The sequence below is a fragment of the Drosophila takahashii genome, chromosome 3R (genome assembly GCF_030179915.1).
Source record: "Drosophila takahashii strain IR98-3 E-12201 chromosome 3R, DtakHiC1v2, whole genome shotgun sequence".
NCBI lineage: Eukaryota > Metazoa > Arthropoda > Insecta > Diptera > Drosophilidae > Drosophila > Drosophila takahashii.
In genome coordinates, this window is record NC_091681.1 from 34,566,925 (window position 1) to 34,584,315 (window position 17,391).

The 17,391-nt window shown below is 41.0% G+C and overlaps 1 protein-coding gene across 2 annotated transcripts in view; it reads right to left on the reverse strand.

Annotated features, from left to right (window-relative positions):
* Positions 1-11,823, reverse strand: part of LOC108058261 (band 4.1-like protein 4) — a 63,369-nt gene extending 51,546 nt beyond the window's left edge. For both annotated transcript variants that reach the window (XM_070216514.1, XM_070216513.1), the window contains exon 1: positions 11,012-11,823. The gene's annotated coding sequence lies outside the window, so the exon portion shown is untranslated. The remainder of the gene's footprint in view (positions 1-11,011) is intronic.
* Positions 11,824-17,391: the final 5,568 nt, after the last annotated feature.

Genomic DNA, 17,391 nt, shown 5'->3' on the forward strand with positions numbered 1-17,391 from the left:
TTTTCACCCAGAAGAACAAGGAAAAGGGGCGGCTAGTGGGACACACCCATTCTGGCCTGCCATTCTTTCACTGCGGGTCCCGCGGTTATTTATTTGATGGCTTTGGCAGCTAGAGACCCGGTCCGTCAGTATTTTTTTATTTCTACTATTTTTTTTTTGGTCAAATCACAGCGGGCGTCGGGCATTGATTGTTGTTACTGGGAGGGAAGCTGGGGAATCTGGGGAAACTGCGGTAACCATGCCTGAATTATGCTCTCCCCAGCAGACGAGGCGAGTTTAATGCTCGAAATATGCAAAATCATGAGTCTGCGTTGATTTTAAATTGTATCATTAAAACGAGAACCCGCTACGAACGGCGGCGGCGTAATGAAAACCAAACCAAAACCGAAACCAAACTGAACCAAAAATCCCCTCCCTAAAACCGAGAATTTTGTGTGTTTAACTTTTTTTCTCCACTGCCACAATTTTTTCCGGCTTGTTCATTACACATTTTGATTGAACCCTGCCCAGTTGGTAGATCAATCAATTTTTTCTTTGTTTCCCTTCGGTTTGCTAATAAATTGCGGTACGAACACAGCGGCATTTGCCGAGAAGGCAGAAAATAAACAAATTAAACATTTTCTGGCCATGGTAGCAATTATGTAGCTCGCTTCTTTCCACGCTCACGCTGTTAATTCAATTTATTTTCTGTGTCTAATTAAAGGGGCGACTGGTCGATGGATATGTTTGATTTGTGACTGGGGGAATGTGGGTCCGAAAAGAGTTGAGACCGTGACAGGATGTGTTTAATGAATAATTAATTGAGTATATTCACCCGCCGGCTGCCCAAGAACAGAACAAGATTTGCTTACTATTAACTGTGGCAAATTGAATGTGTAAGGTACAGACAAAGAAACCGAGATGTGATAGGTTTCAGAATAATTTAGATCCAATTTATTCCACTTCTTCTGAAGGCTGTTCATTTCATCATCACTCGAGCACTCAGTAAATGCTGAGAAAATTGGCATTTATGTCCCATAAAATCCTGTGCTCTAGTTCTCCGCTCATTTGCATTTCCATCCAAGTGCCTCATGGCTCGATATTTTGATATTTCGATACTTATATGCAAACGACAGTTGTTACAATTTATGGCCAACTTGGCAACAGCCAGAGCAAAAGCAAATGCAACAACTGCAATTTCCAAATAATTGTTTGTGTGCGCAACTTTTCGCCGCTGCCATTTTTGCGCAATGCGAATGGAAAAATGGAAATTTTGCAAGCGATTCAAATTACTGATATTTCCATCGATGCATTTGACACATTTGAAGCACGACTTGTAATCGTATCCTCGACTCGAGCTCAAGTTGGCCGGAACTGCAGTGCAACACGTCTGAAAGTCTAAAAAGCATTCACGCAATCGCAATCTCAATTCAAAAGTTGCCAGCTATTAGCAGCTTTTCATTGTGGCCTTTCCTCGCTCTTTTTCCTAGCTACTGCAAGAGTTTTCCCTGCCGTTAAGTCATTCTTGAGATACTCGGCACTCGATGCCTGATTTTCCACTCAAGTATGGACCGCATTGTTGTTGCCGCTGGCAATTGATTGCTTGAGTCATAGACTTTAGGCCACAACGGGTTTAAGTCCCGACCAAAGCAGTAGCAATAGTATTGAAGGTAGTTCGCAATCGAAATACTCTTTTTAACAAAAATTTTATTTTATTACCAAAATTCCGTTTTTTTTTGTCCGAAACAATGGAAATAATGATCCAAGTAAAGAGAGTTAAACATCGTTGAGCTTGTAAATAATTTCCCTATCGATTTGCACTCAAACCTGGAAATTGTAGTTTTCGTCCATTTTTTGTAAAAAATCATGATGGCAAAAAAATTATTTAGTTTAAAACAGTTTTGATTTGGGACGATTTTTTTACCAAATTATAGCTAGAAAACACTAAGAAAAAAACATATGTTCCTACCAAAAAAAATGCAGTATTTTCTTGAAAACTCAAGTCTTTTTTGATTGTTTTCCATTTCCAGATACTTTCGAAAATTCCAGTGAGTTTGCTTATGAATAACAAAATGATAAAATTAAAATGCTAGCAAGGTTATGTAACATGGATGTCAATGACCAATAATTGTCTCCTTGAGTTGTAAGTTTCCTGATAAAATATGTATTTTTTTTTGGAAGGCGATGAATCAGAAAGTGTCACAAGAACCCGCCAGTAGGTCTAGCGAGCATTTGTTTAATTTGTGCTAAATCGAAAATAAATGACAATCAATCACATTGTAATGCAATAAAGACTCCCATGCGGTTCGGTTTTCTTTGAAGTCGCGGTCCCCGAAATCGAATTGAAACCCTTTGGTGAGGGTATCGATACCTCGGATTTGTTGGGCAAGCGAAAAACACTCGTTCCAGTATGCTTGTCGCCAAACCGGAGCAGTTTTTCCACTTCCATCTGAATCCCAATACCACCGATACCCATTGCAATCCCCCGACAAACAGCGCCAACAAATTGCCACTCCAAAGGTGTTGGAGTCGCTGTCGCCGCCGTCGTCATCATGTTTGTTTGCCTTTTTTTGGTTATCGCTGACACAACAATGGGTCGTAGCTGTTTTTGGTGAGGGGCGACTGCCGAGGCGACTGGCGGGGCGTATACGTAATATTTGATTTTCTATTGCAAATGCATTGGCAATTTGCGCGCCCGGAGTTGATTGAACTGTCAATCGCCGACGGACATTGCGATATAGTTTCGCTAATTTTGTGCATGTCTGCATTTATGAAGGCAAACGATTAGGCCATTTGCCTAATTAAAATGCCCCACAGTGCAATTTGGCCAAATGAGCGATGGGTTAAGAGGGGACCACAGAGACTGGGACAGCTTGTGTTATAAATATTTAAATAGGCTTTGCTTTGCGAATGGCTAATGGAAGTGGAGCCGAGATATATATAGAAGGGGGATGGGGTGATTTTATATGGCCACCACATAAGGTAAATGACATTTAATTGGCCCACACTCCACGGCGAAAGGGGCGGAAATTGACCAATTGACATACATTTTTAAAGAGGCCTGCACAGGAAAGTAATTGCCGTTCATTGGAAACAATTTTTATTTTTTCCATTTCATTTCGACCTCCTGCCTCGATTCCCATCGACTTTATTAAATATTCAGACTCTTGGCTTCTGCAAATTTATGATTTCTTTTAGTTCCTCCGCTCCTTCTCCACTGGACAATAAAAACGAGAATAGGCGCGGCGAAAGAAAATAGCATCACGTTCCACAAGACACAGCTAACTATAAAATTACACCAAGATATCTGAGGCAAAAGGCAAACAAACAGAATCATAAAAAAATGCCGCACTTTTCCTTTGGCTTCGCGAAAGATTTTGCAATTTATTTCGTTGGGATTATTTTTGTATTTTTGAGTCATGCCCGGCAATCGTTTCAGCGTTTGAGCAAAGAAATAAGTGAAGCTAAGTTGCGCAAAAAGGCCTGAAAGCAGAAGACGGGCGAAAAATGAGAGAAGAAACTTTTTATTGCGCCAAATCTAACGGCTGACCTTTGACCCCAGATTTTTCAAGGGGTCAAGGTTAACCTTCTGTAACCAGAAATGCGGGTCAGTCACTGATATCCAAAAAACCTCTTTCTCCTCCGAATTCCTCACAGTCTCCGTCAAAAGCATTTGCTTTAATGCGTCTTCGTAAATCTTAGGCACAAATGAAATTTTCGTGTTTGCTGCAAATGATGGCGCAATTTATATTCATTAGTAACTGATCGGCCGATCAGAGAGAATCTTTACTATCCATACTTTGAGCCATGACTGACAGACTGAAAAACCGTTTGCCTCTTGGACTTTTATTGGCCAAATGGAAATTGCAAATATAAAATATAAAATACCAATAACAATTATTGAATAATCGCTGCCTTTGGGCCATAAAGCTAGAATTTAAATGCCTCGGCATGCTCAACATTTGTGGGTTGAGTACCTAGAGATATCGGCTTGAATATCGCTAGTTAATTATAATTAATGAAACACGAATTTATTTAGGAATTAACTAGTAATTTATTCAAAGGCCTAAGATATTTATCAAAAACTACTTTTAGATAGAATATTATTTAACTCTTTGTACCCTTATAAATCTTAGAGTTCTTTACTTAAATCGGAAATGTATGTACCTACCTATAAAGGTCGATTATATTCTTTATAATTTCGAAATCATTTTATTATGATTTTATAGACCATAAAATCTAAATTAAACGTTAAAATTCCACAACAAAATTCCAGTAATTTCTGACCCAGCATCAAAGAGTATTGTACTTTCAACTTCCACCCAGACTTACTCCCTTGTTTATTTTAAAGACTTGCGCTTGCTAATTTAAATTTATACCGCTCGTAAAACATTTATAAACTTTGGAGTTCGAACTGCTGCTGTGGCTGCCGTGGAACTGCTGTTCGTGGGTGGGCGTTTGAATAAATCAAATCTGTCTAGCAGATAACTGGAAACTTGCTTGTTGGTCTAAGCAAACTGAAATGGTCAGAACGGGGAGCCGAGAACCGAGACTCCATTTGATGCGAGCTGTCAATGTCTGTTTGCGATGGCCAAAACCCCTGGGACGAGGAGGCCCATCGTTAATCACTGGATACTAATTGATTTTTCAACTGCATGCGAGACACGTTCTGCCGGTTTTCCTGCCCAAATTAGAGGAGCTTTACACTTTTAATTTCGCCTCCAGCGAAAGTGGGAATTTTCTACTCCAAACTAACTTAAAAATCCCACCACATAACGAGCTCTTGAGTAGCTGAGAATTTATTGATTAGCCCTCATCTTCTTTTTGGCGAGAGTGGGATATTTATGGGTTAAGGGGTCGATTTAGCAGCGGAAAACATCTCTCATCTCGTGTATTAGCCTTTGTTCTAAAAACAATCATTAGTATATTACCCGAAGATGAAGCGTGACTTGGGGCTATTTAAGACTTGATTTTCGGCCATTCTGCTTTACGACTCTGTGGTCGAAATTTACTCGTAACTAGAAGAAGTTTTCCCTTTAATGCCGAGCCAGCAGCAGCATAATTTAACAGGAAATCGTTAGCGAGCGGCGTGTTTAAAATAGTTTTGCTCCACCTCCGCTGATCATCAGTGGATGCATTTCTGCCGCAGACACGATGGCATTTAAATGAAACCTCTGCCAGAATTAGAACTGTAAACAACATGTGTTGAAATGCCTAATTGATTGACTTGACTCAGCGGCACCTGACTGGTTAGAAACGAAGAAAAAACAGAGAAGTCAAGGGGAAAAACTGGCTGATGGCTGGGAAAATTATGGCAGTGGCATTCAGGCGGCATTCGATGGATTCCCAAAGACGTTCGACGTACGATTGCCAGCTCTCAAGTTCGCGGAAGAATGCAATTAAGACACTTTAATGATGCGCAGTTATTAAATCAATTTTCTTTTCTGTTTTTTAACCTGCCTTTCGTTTACAATTTATTACTTAACCGCTTCTTCAGCCGTATTTATGACTTTGCATAGAGCGGCGAACTGCATAGAGACAACGGTCTCCTCCAATTACGGCCAGCTCTCCAGACAATGGCCCGTAAAACATTCTAACACCAATCTCCGAGCGGCTTCAATGGCTTTCTGGCACTCCAGCACTCCCGACCAACTTTCCAATTGGCAATAAAGCATGCGAAACCAATAGCATTACTTCTCTCTAGCATTACTTTTTTCGTATTTGTTGACCACAAACTGTTGATTACCAGGCCGAGATACTGGCCTTTTCACGCGCCCTCCAACCGCAAACAAAACTGCACAGAAAACAAAATTCGATGTGACATAGAGTCAATTCAATCCGATATATGAACTATATATATAAACTTGATAGTTTATCATTTCATAAAATGTATAAAAATACTGCTTTAAAATACCAAATGTAGTATTTTTTTAACAATATTTTAAGCATAATCTTTATTAATATCAAAATGATATAAAAACTTGTTCTTTACAAAATATTAAATTAACCTGCACATATTAATCAATTTTTTCTCTGTGTAAGAAAAAAAGTAGACACAATGGAGCATTTGGAGGCGTTGGTAGAATGCCCAAAAAAGGTATCGGCATTTTTTTTGGCCACAGAAAAACAGAAAACAGACTTTGCTGCACTTTTCTGCACTTGAGCCTCTAACGGTAGTTCCAGCTAACGAGCTAACGTAAATTAAGATCGCTTGTTCTGTTCTTCTCGGGCTTTTCTCGGTCTTCCAGGCAGCATCTTTCGTGGAACAAAAACCAAATGTGTTCGGCGGCAAAAAATAACCCAAAAGTAAACAAAAGATTCAGCCGGAGAAGAAAAAACATGGAATGGGGAGGGGAATGTGCTCCTCTCGTTTTGCTCGTTTTTCTCCCAAAAACGGAAAGGCCAGGCGAAGACTTTAGACTTCAGACTTCACTCAACGCCAACGCATCATGTGTGTACTACGTACTGTGTGTATATATGGCTGCAGATCCCAGATCCAGATCCCCCGACCCAGTTTTCCATCTCCGAACGCACCATCCATACCAAACTCATTTGCATGTGGGCAGTGGGTCAGTGACTGGCGGGAAATCTATCTTTCAGTCAACCGAGATTCTGATGCCTTGGTGGGCAGTTAGTGCGTTCTCCTTGGATAGTTATGGCTTTTGTCTAGTCACCTCGCATTATCCCCCTACCGCCTGGAAAAACAAATCGCATTTTCCCCACCCACATCGACTTCTTTTCTTCTCCACTGAGTTCTACAAAAGTCTTCATCGGCCGCAACTGTAATAAAGAACTACATACCGTATACAAATCGATTTCACCCAGTTCTCTGCTCTTTTTTCTTCAGACTCTCTTACATGCAGCACATATTTTCTTTTATGGCCATCCGTTTTTGTTGGGTTCTAGCCATAAAAAACTATTGCCTCCGTGGATGTGAATGTGGATGTAGATGTCGATGCAAGGAAATCTACCTTATAGAGAGGGCCCAACCCAACTGAAATCCAAGCTGGAATTTCGGCCTGTCCAGGTGGATTGCGTGCAACATGCGCTCGCTTGTCATAAAAGTTGCCACTTTATGACTTACTTATGTGTGTTACTGTATACTGAATATAGGAAAAAATAACAAACTGGCCAAGGGTAAGAAACTCACAACTTTGAAGTCTCTGCCATCTCACGGCGGAAATAGACCTAATGATCAATTAGCTCTGAAACGCGCTGCCGTTAGCTTCCGACTTCAAACTTGTCCACTGGGAGCGTCCAATTTCTGGACGATGGATGGATTGCGAGTTCGGGGAGCAGCCGAGGTAATGCGCAACTATGCGTCACTGCAATTAACCCAAAGCTCTAATTGGGGATGGTTAGCTGGGCATAAAATGTGTATTTTAAGGCCCATTACGGATGGCTTCCTGTCGCAAGAAACTCGCCACGGCCACGGCAATAGAAAATCAAATAGAAGCCGGAGCAGTTGGAGCTGTCAGAAGTGCAGCCGTCGTGTATGATGATTGCGCAAGCGACACATAAGCGAACTGCAACTCCCCAGTTGAAGATCCCAGTTGAGATCCCAGATCCCAAAGCAACTCCGACTCCAGCTTTAATTGGAAATTGTTGCAGCAGAGGCATCGCCGTCGTCATCCGCGGCAGCACCAAGCACCAAGCAGTCAAGTGTTCTAGTTACGTGGCTGTCGTTTGCTTTCAATCTTTTGGCGCTCCGGCGCTGGCAATTGCATCACGCGAGGCTAAGAAGTGAGCCGAGCTGCCAACGGGTTTGGGTTTGCGTTCGCTGCCATCTATCTCTTCCACCTCCTTTAGCTACTTTCTAAAGCCTTTCCTCGCCGCGCCAGCATCAAGCTAAAAATGAACAGGGAGAAAAGTTTTCGAAAAAGATTTTCTGGTAAAGATTTACCAAGCCTCAAAAATAACTGTAGAGACTTTCGTATATTTTTGCAGATTTTTGAATAATTGGCATCATTGAAAGTGCGTTATGCAATGGGCAGCATTGCCAAAACTTGCTACTTTCGTGCACTTGGCATCATTGTAAGATTGAACCTCCTAACCAACCTATGCAAAACTTTCTTCTATAAAACCTTTTATTCTAGTTCCCCGATCTAGTTTCCCAGTTTTTTCCTCAAGTGTACAGCCTCAACTTCTCATCTCTTCTCAGCCTGGTTCACTTGGTTACTGTGCGCAGTTTTTCCCCCCGGTTTCCTTTTTGTTTTTCCCCGTATCCCCGTTTTTTTTGTCTTTTTTGTTTAGCGCCCAGGTAACTGTTCCCAACTACAACAACAACGGCAACCTCGAGTTGCAGTTGGGAAACTGGTGCAAGCTTTTCTGCTGCGTTTCAGAGCTTCGCTGTTGGTTCTTCTGCGCTGGCTGCAAATTTGCAGTTAGTTCTACTGTTGTGTTGTCCGCCGTCGAAGTTGTCGTCGTCGTTGTTTCTTTGGGCTTTGATTTTGCTATAGAGCTACTGCTATGTATGACATTACTTGTTCACTTTTTTCCTATTTTTCTATTTTCTTTTGCGCCTGAAATTGGAAATTAACGTGCTACAACTAGGCTATAGGATCCGAACTGAACTGAAACTGAGCAACAACTGCAACGGCAACGTGAACAGCCCTTTGTTCTTAAAGTTTTTACAGAAATTAATTAAGTGCCTCGACTGGAAGCCAGGGAACTAGGGGATTTATAGAGGTTGTTAGGAAAGTTGCTGCTTTTGCTCCGTTGTTAGTTGTTAGTTTTGTGTCACATGAGCCAAAAGTCTATAAATTTGCAAGAGCCATAAAATTAGCTCGTAAAGTTTTGTTTTTAGTACGGCCCCTATATTTATATGTATGTTGTATGCCCACATTTATAATGCCACTAATTAAAAGAGCGGATACCGAAAACCTGAAGTAATTTGGTGGAGCATTATTTTATTGCTGAAGATGGGAATCAGTCGAGTGGATTTACGACTAGTGATATGAGGAGTGGGCAACTGAGCTTTAAAGTGTCTTGTCTTCTCGGCTAATGTGACACCCCCTTTGTTTTCAATGCCCCAATCAATTACTCGTTTTAGCCACCGTTTATGACCATCAAAGAGTCATTTATAACCGAAACAGTTTTGTCAAATTTCGATGGCCAATCCTTTTTAACCGGGGAAACCGAAAACCTGCTGACAGCTGCCGCTCATCGCTGATGGATGGGCGTTTTGCAGCTTTTTGGTTGGCAGAAGACCGCGATTAGAGGAGCTGAAAGGGTTAACCAGGGGATTTTGGGGAGGCTTTTATCAGCAATCTGTCTGTCGGAGCACAAACATCATCATCATCATCCGCATTTGCGGCAGCTTCAAAGGCGGCGACATCTTCTGACTGACTGCGTGGTCGGCGTTTGACGTTGAATTTACAAATTACAACTAATTAAAAGTTGATGAGTCTGCGTGAGTGAAATCAAGCGGAGGCATCTCCTTGCTGATTTCAAATTCCCCCGGCACTGATAAGCAAATGAGGAAGTCAGAGGGAAATTCTTTGAAAAATTCTATTTATTTTTGTGTTCACTTTTTTCCCCACTTTGGCTATTTGCGCAAGTCATTCGAGTGTTCTGGTTGTCTGGCCGATGTTTATCTGGGGGAACTATGATGGGGCATCCGCTGCACAACAACATAGTTGTTGTTGCTGCACAGGAAATGTTTTTTTGCCAGAGAGGTGCAAATAAAAATATTCGCGTAATATGTTGTCACTCGACATAGTCCCCGATATCGAATCAAATTTCCAGCCATATCCTAAACTAATAAAAGAAATTTCCCCCGAAATAAAAAAGCAATTTTAAAGCTTCGGAAAAAGTTGGCAATAAAAATATTGCCAGAAATAATTGCGCAAACATTTTTGCTATGGCAACTGCTAAGATTTCCATAGAAAGAATTTCGCTTTGCTCTGCTCGAAAGATGGAAAAAAGAGAAAAGTAAGTGCGCAAAATGAAAACATTTTTATGCCGATTTGTGTGGGAAAGAGCAGCGAAAATGATTATGACAACGATGATGACGTTGACAATGACAACACAGCCAACAGCAACACAACGGCAACACAGCAGCAACATCAGCAGTTAAAGTTGCTGTTGCAAGAACCACAATTGCGGGAATTGACTTATCCGCACTAAGAAAAATCAGTTTGTCTATGGTTTTTATTTAATTTCTATCTAAAATCCAAGGTTTTTATTTAAGTAGGATATTTATGTTGGTTAATCATATTTTTAGATTGACAGTTATAACTGTTTGATATTAGGATAAGTTTAAGTCTAAAAAAGAAATTTAGGAATATATTGTCGATCTGTTTTAATATAGGATTTTATTATATTTAATTTTAAAAAAATAAAACGATTTTCATAAATTAAGAAAGAATGAGTTCGTTACACTTTACTATTTAAATTCAGATTTACTTTTTGGTGTTTGGGAATTATCGTTGCTAGTATTTGAATATTTTTTTCTAGAATCCTAATTCTAAATATTCAAATTTCCACGATAGTATAAATTCTTTCAGTGCACGCTGCCCACAGAACTCTTGCAAGTGGTGGAAAAAGTAGGAAAAAGAGTAGACAGTTAGGTTATCGGCATTGCAGCTTCATAATTAAATATTGTCAACATGGAGGCTGTGTTGCAGTTGTCGCTGCTGCCATGTTGCTGCCGCAGATGTTGCAGATGATTCAATTCCTGCAGCTGGGAACGCGTGCAATTTGATGGCCGAGAACAGGAAGTGCGAAAACTATTAGTGGCACTTATTTATTCATTAGAGCCAGTTAGAGACACCCAGCTCGCCATGGTCTAATTATGCAGATCGTTGGGGCTGGAAAAGCTGACAGCTGCTGCTAATAATGATAATCGTCATTATGAAGAGGATGCATCAGGATGCAGGGGCACACGCTGCTCATTTCGCTATTTACACATTTGCATAATAATGACGACGACGACGGGATGTCAATGCACTTTGGGCTCGGCTCTGTTTCGAGTTCAATGTGCGTGATATAATGTGATGTGATGAGTTATAGGCGTTACCCTTTCGCTTACCTGCTTGAGATATCTTTTTTTACGAGTATATAGGGGTTCGCGGTTCTGAAGTTTTATGCCTGGCAATCACTGGCTTATCAGCACACACAAATCAAAGCGGATACCGAAATATTTATAGGTTGGAACACACTTTTATGGCTAGATGTTGATTGTATGCAAAAATGATATTTTAAGTGGGGAATTGGGAACCCACGGTTCGGCTCGGTTTTATTATATTTTATTCCTCCGGCTTGCGCCACATGGGAGCGATTTCCGCAGAACTCCTGCTCCTGCTTCTGCTCCAAAGAACACACACTCTCACCAAAACAACACACACGCCGGGCAATAATAAAAGCGTAAATGCTTATTTATTTGCAAGTCGTTCGCAAAATGCGCTCTTGTATAATTTATGAAGACCGCGCACACGAGACGCTGTCGACAAGCTCGAGAAATGCGAAAACCGAAAAACCGGCCAACAAAAATAAAGGCGAAATTGAACGTTTTTTATTTGATATATTCTCGAGTTGATGTTCTATTTCGGACCCTCATAAAAAGAGTTCGAAATCACTGAATTTGATTGTCTTTTAGGGTCAGAGGTCAGAGCTGGCGGAGCAACTGCAGTCCATCAATCATCAATCACAACTGCCGAATGCAAAACCGAAAAAGCGCTGAGTTTGCAGTTGGCCAACCGATCAAGCGGACCAAACCGACCGATAGAGCCGACAAAACCGACCGTTAAAACCGACGACAGCCGACTACTAAGACTATAGCGTATAGCGAATCCCGATCCGAACCAAAATCCAGTATTTCCGCTGCAGCGTGCGTTTCGTGCGACGGTCCAACAGCAACTGCTCGAAAATCGACTTGGAGCCGCCTGGCTGAGCCCCCTGTTACTGGGTGGAACCTGTTCGCTTTGGGGTGGACCGCGAGTGTGGATGGTGTTGCCACACTTTGGAGTGGAGTAGTCGGCGCTTTTGGCGCCAACTTTGGAGAGTTTAGAATGCCGGCAGACGAGAGAGAGAGCGAAAAGCAGCACGTGGGTTCAAAGTTGGGCATTAAGAATGGCTTAAAACTTGTATTAGAGATAGTAACTAAGTAAAATAATCCGAATTTTTAGTTTCCGATAAAGTTTATGACGAATGATAGTCTAATGGTTCCAGGGTTGATTATTTCCTTTTAGTAATAGTATTAGCATACTTTCTATCTGCGCTAGCATAACCATATTATTTTAGGCAATTTTATAATTTATTAGATGTATAATAAATAAGAAGATCTGAAAATATAATTAAATGCTTTCATTTATTTCTTATTTTCCCCATTTCCCCCTTTAATTTCCTTTAGCATTGGACATGTTACGAACGAGTGGAGCAAAACAAACGGCAAGAGGTGTGTAGAGTTGGAGAGCGCATGCGCACACTGAGAGGGGAAAACCACTCCAGAGAAAGAGATTATTGGAGTGCCAACAAGAGAGAGACAGAGAGCAGTTCCGCCGGCAAAGACTACGAAAATAAATGCTATGGAATTGACAGGGGCTGCAGTTGGATTTGGATGAGTTCTTTCGGGGGGGAGATACTCTAGAGGGAGGGGGTTTCGAGACTACGACTGGGGTTAGTCAGCATCTGCTTTGTATCTTGCACGCCGAGTGATAGCTAAAGATACATTCCCATTCCGCCTCTCAACTCGCGGGCATTAAGTGCGCTTGTAGCTGTCTATCAGGCACAAATCACCCCATAGAACGCCAATGATCTGGGTAAAGAAGCCCAGGCGATCCAGGAAAAAAAAGAGTACTCCTCCTCCTCCTTCGACTTCTCTTGTAATTTGCAAACCGCAAGTGACCGAGACACATTGGAATTCGCATTCTTCCAGAAGAATCCCAAAGAAATCCCAAACAAATCCAGCAGAATTCGAAAATACACACCCCCTGCCTATCGATCAGTGGTCATCGGCTGTGGAATTTCCTCGGAAATATTTATCTACGCTAATTTCCCTGCTAAACTTGGGCAAGTGGCCACGAAACCGCATCATTTGAGCCGCTCGCGTGCCAGTTTGTTGCAACATTGCAGCAATGCAACATTGCAGCATCGCAGAACGCCCTGAAACTCCAACTACTTCCCATAGACAAAAAGTTTCGGCTGTCCAAAGGTTCGGAATCGCGAGGTCCAGCGATACGTAGATGCCTCCTCTTTGTGGCTTTGTGGCGTTTGGTTTATGGTTTATGCGCCGCCGTTTTTGGTCTATTAAAATGATTGCAGTATTTACGTAGCGCTTTTCAGCCATAATTTGTATTTGCTATGCTCATCATCATCATCATTGGGCAAAGGCAGATGGCAAAGGCACATCCTCCTGCTCTGCGGTTTTCTGGGCTCCATGGAGCTGGAGCCCGAGCCCGAGCCCCCGGCATTTGACCCTTCCTCCCAGTCTAAGCTCTTCTATTGTTTATATCTGCAGCGAGCCAGGCCCAAAAACCAGTCTTTTGGCTTTAGTTTAGGTTTCCTTTCCCAGTGCGTCTGTACATTTCCTTGGCCTTATCGCCCCTCTGGCGTCACATTGCCATCATGGTATTTACCATGATTATTGATCGCTTAATACGAATTTTCTGCTCTTCGTGTTTATTTGTGCAGCTTAGCAGATACAGATACTGGGGCTCTATTTTCGTTATAATGCATAAATATTTGTCACATCGTGATCAATTACAGCTGGCTGAACTGAGTTGACAGACTCGCAGATACAGTGTCGTTGACTCAGCGTGAAAGTTGGCTTGGGAATGGGAATTACAGTCATAATTGTATGCCAGGCCGGGCTTAAAACTTTCAGTTTCATGACGACGAGTGAGTGACTGTGTGACTGACTGACTATCTTCATTCAAGTGCCAGTTATTCGATCATTGCAGGCATTAAATGCATATTCTCAGGGCGAAAAAATACAAGGCGAAGAAGAAGCTGGCAGTTTTCAAAGTCAATCGACACGCCCACTGAGGACATTGAACTGGGTAACAAAGTGAGCACTGAAAAAAATTAATATTAATAAATTTGGTTATTTGTTAGCACTATAAAAATATCTTACAATTAAAAAGGGAATTTTAATATAAATCTTAAATTTACTGTTAATTATTAAGTTTTAATTTTTTCAAGATTTTTATTTTCTAAAATAACAAATTATATCGTACACTTCAGATGAATATATTTCATTTTCTATTAGAAAAATCTTAACTGAAATACTTCATCCTGAGTTAAAATTCCTTTTTTTTCTGTGCAACATTAAATAACCAGTTTAGTGTGGCACATTTTTTGTACGAACTTCCGCTTAGCAGGAACGCAACCAATTTTGACAGATTACAAGGCAGCGAAACGGCCCGAAGGCATCTTTTTGGATTTTTAGCCTTTGGTAAGCCACCAGCCGAGAGGTTTGGTTTTCGAAGGAGAGAACCCTAATCAATGGCCTCAGTGCAGGCGAGGCGATGCCATTGAACCATCGGGAGTTGCGAATTGAGAATTGGCCCAAAAAATGCAAACTGGCTCACTGAAATGGCCAAAATGCCGCCCTGCTGCTTTCAATTACGTGTGCTGGCTACCAAAAAAAGCTACCAAAAGAGCCAAACAAATTTATGGCCAGAACAGAGCCGTTCAAGATCTGAATTTAAAAACACAAAGTCCGCAGACGCTTGCCAACGATTAAGCACCGCAAATCAAAATCAAAAGCCGGGCAAAAGTGCAAAAGGAAACCACGAGGAAAACCCCAGAGACCCCAGCCGGAGATCCAATGGAAAACCAAGGCAAACCCGCAAATGACAAATGTTTGCACTGAGCGTTTTGCTTGAAATGCAACAAGAAAAGCGCCCAAAAAAATGTGAAAAACAGCTAACCAAAAAAAAACAAGCTGGCGAAAACAACCATAAAGTGTTGAGTGCTGGCGGAAATCACTTGAAACCGAAAATAAATCAAAGGAAACAATAATGGAGCACCAGCAGAAACAAAGGGGCAAAGCCAAAATCGAAAAGGAAAAGCGGAAAATAGCGCTGCCAGCATCCGCCGCCAGTACAAAACATACAAAAAGCGATAAAAGCAGCGAGAATCTGCAGGAATAATAAAGTAAAATAAAATAAAAGGGGAAATCACCAGCTGAAACAGTAGTAAAAAGCATGACACAAACTCAAACTCAAACTGAAACTCAAGCCCCCCTCTCGAGATCCCGACCAAATGTCCTTGTGAGTCGGCGACTCGTGTGATTTATGTCCCATTGTCCAGTGATGTCAACCTGGCCAAGCGTCTGCGGAAAGTCTGGCCAGCCTTAATTGCTCTGGCGGTCAGCCACGCCCCTCCGACGCCACAGCCCCCGAAATCCCGCCCCTTCTGACATATCCCACAATTACAGAGGCGACGACTATTACTCACCTCTTTATATGGGGCTTCTCGAGGAAGATTGGATGCAATAAAACAAAGGGCGCGATAAGGTGTGATACCTGGAAACACGAATGCAATTCCGATTATATTGTTCTGGGAAAGGTATTAAATACCTGGAATCGATTCTATTAATTGTGATTTCTTAATTAAATGAACACGAAATTAAATATAATATGTCAAAAAAGTGATGATTAAAACTCATTCATCAGAAAAATGTTTTTTAATATATTTAAATCTAAGGATCTAAAGAATTTTCAAATAATAATATTAAAAATAGTTATGGGTTATCTTTAAAAAACGATAGCTAAAAAATAATTTAAAAGTATATTTTTAAGAATATTCAAGAAAAATATTAAACGATTTTCAAAAATATAAAGTATAGAATTTTAAAACTCTAAAAAAATATAAAAAAAAATCAAAGTATTAAACAAATAAACAAATATTAATAGCTTATAAGAAAATCCTATCCAACCTTTTATAAACGTTTATCTGTCCTTGATTTCAGGTATACAAACATAATTAGAGAGCACTCCTCGGGCTTAATCTTCCGGCTGTTCAGAAACGCTCGATTGCCATTTAAAGGATTATAATTTTTGCATCGCCGAAACTAAAAACTTCAGACGCAAACTTTGCAGACAGTTTTTGTGCCATTTAAACTCCCTTTTGGTTCGGTTTTTTCAGAGCAAGGTGGGCGGCGAGAAAAGGGATCCGTTTAGTTTTTATTTGGCAGTGCGGCATTTGAATTCAAATGTGCTCTTAAATCGGCTTAGTTTTGCGAGCAGCTTTTATGTTCCAGGCGGCTTAAATTAATGCGCCAGCAGGGACTTTGTTCAAACAAAACAAAAAGCATGGCTCACACTAAAATGAAATATGAATGAGGGAACTGCAATATCGAGGGTTTGAGAATACACGGGGAAAGGTGATTAAATAGTTGAATAGATTTTCTGCATTTATATGGCCTGAGTGAGTGATTTTAATTGATTTCAAGTTGTCGGCTACTGCTACCCAGTCCCCATAGAGTCATAAAACACTGGACATCCATTGAGTTCTCGGGCTCTATCTAATCAGCGCCACTTTCACGCCCACTTTCGGTCAAAATCACAGCCAAGTGTTGTGAAAATTAGATTGTAAACATTTTTAATTTGCCTTGTTAGTGCCGAGATTGTTGTTAAAGCGATTGCTGGAATACCCTCACTATCAGCCATGCAGTAGGTTATATGGTTTATGGGTGTCGTTACAGTTTACTAGGCTATCTGCAATCCTCGAAATAAATTCTTGAAAAATATGTTCTGATTAGAAAAGACATCAACTGCCATAAAAACCAATCTTTATTGCTCAATCATAGGTTATACATATTGTTTACATTATTATGCGGTTCAATGGGTGAAGTTTTGGATTGTAAAAGTAATCTAAAACTAAGAAATATAATAGTAAAATTTATACACGATAATATATATCATTTGCAAGCAGTAGGAGTGCATTGGAGTGCCCCTTGATTGAATAGCAAATGTTATAAATTAAATTTTCGCCCGTTAAATGGAGGGGTAAACACTTGATATAGCCATCCATTTACCAGCTAAACAGTCCAATCTGCTGCGATTTTCCAACTATCTACGATGTTGTGGGCCTGCTGCACGTGCCACGTGCCTCCTCGTGATTCAGGAATTATCCGACTGCATTAACGACCGAATGGATCTGGAAATGGAGTTGTGGTTGGGTTCGGGGGGCCTCGAGTGAGGTGTGGATGCCTCGAGAGTCGCAGCCATGCGTAATGCACTCCGGCGTAGTTTTGTTTCTGCGTCTCTGTTTCGTAGTCATAAATTTTTATGGGCCTCATGAAGCAAACAGCGGGAGGCGATGTCTTAGGTCTTCGAATCTTTGGTCTTGTTCTGGGTAAAAGAGGCGAACGGTTGATTAAAGTGAAGAGCTGATGAGGGGCTGGAAAACTACGCCTTGGAATGGATTCAAATGGCCCAAGATGCACTGTACAGTGCTTCAGAT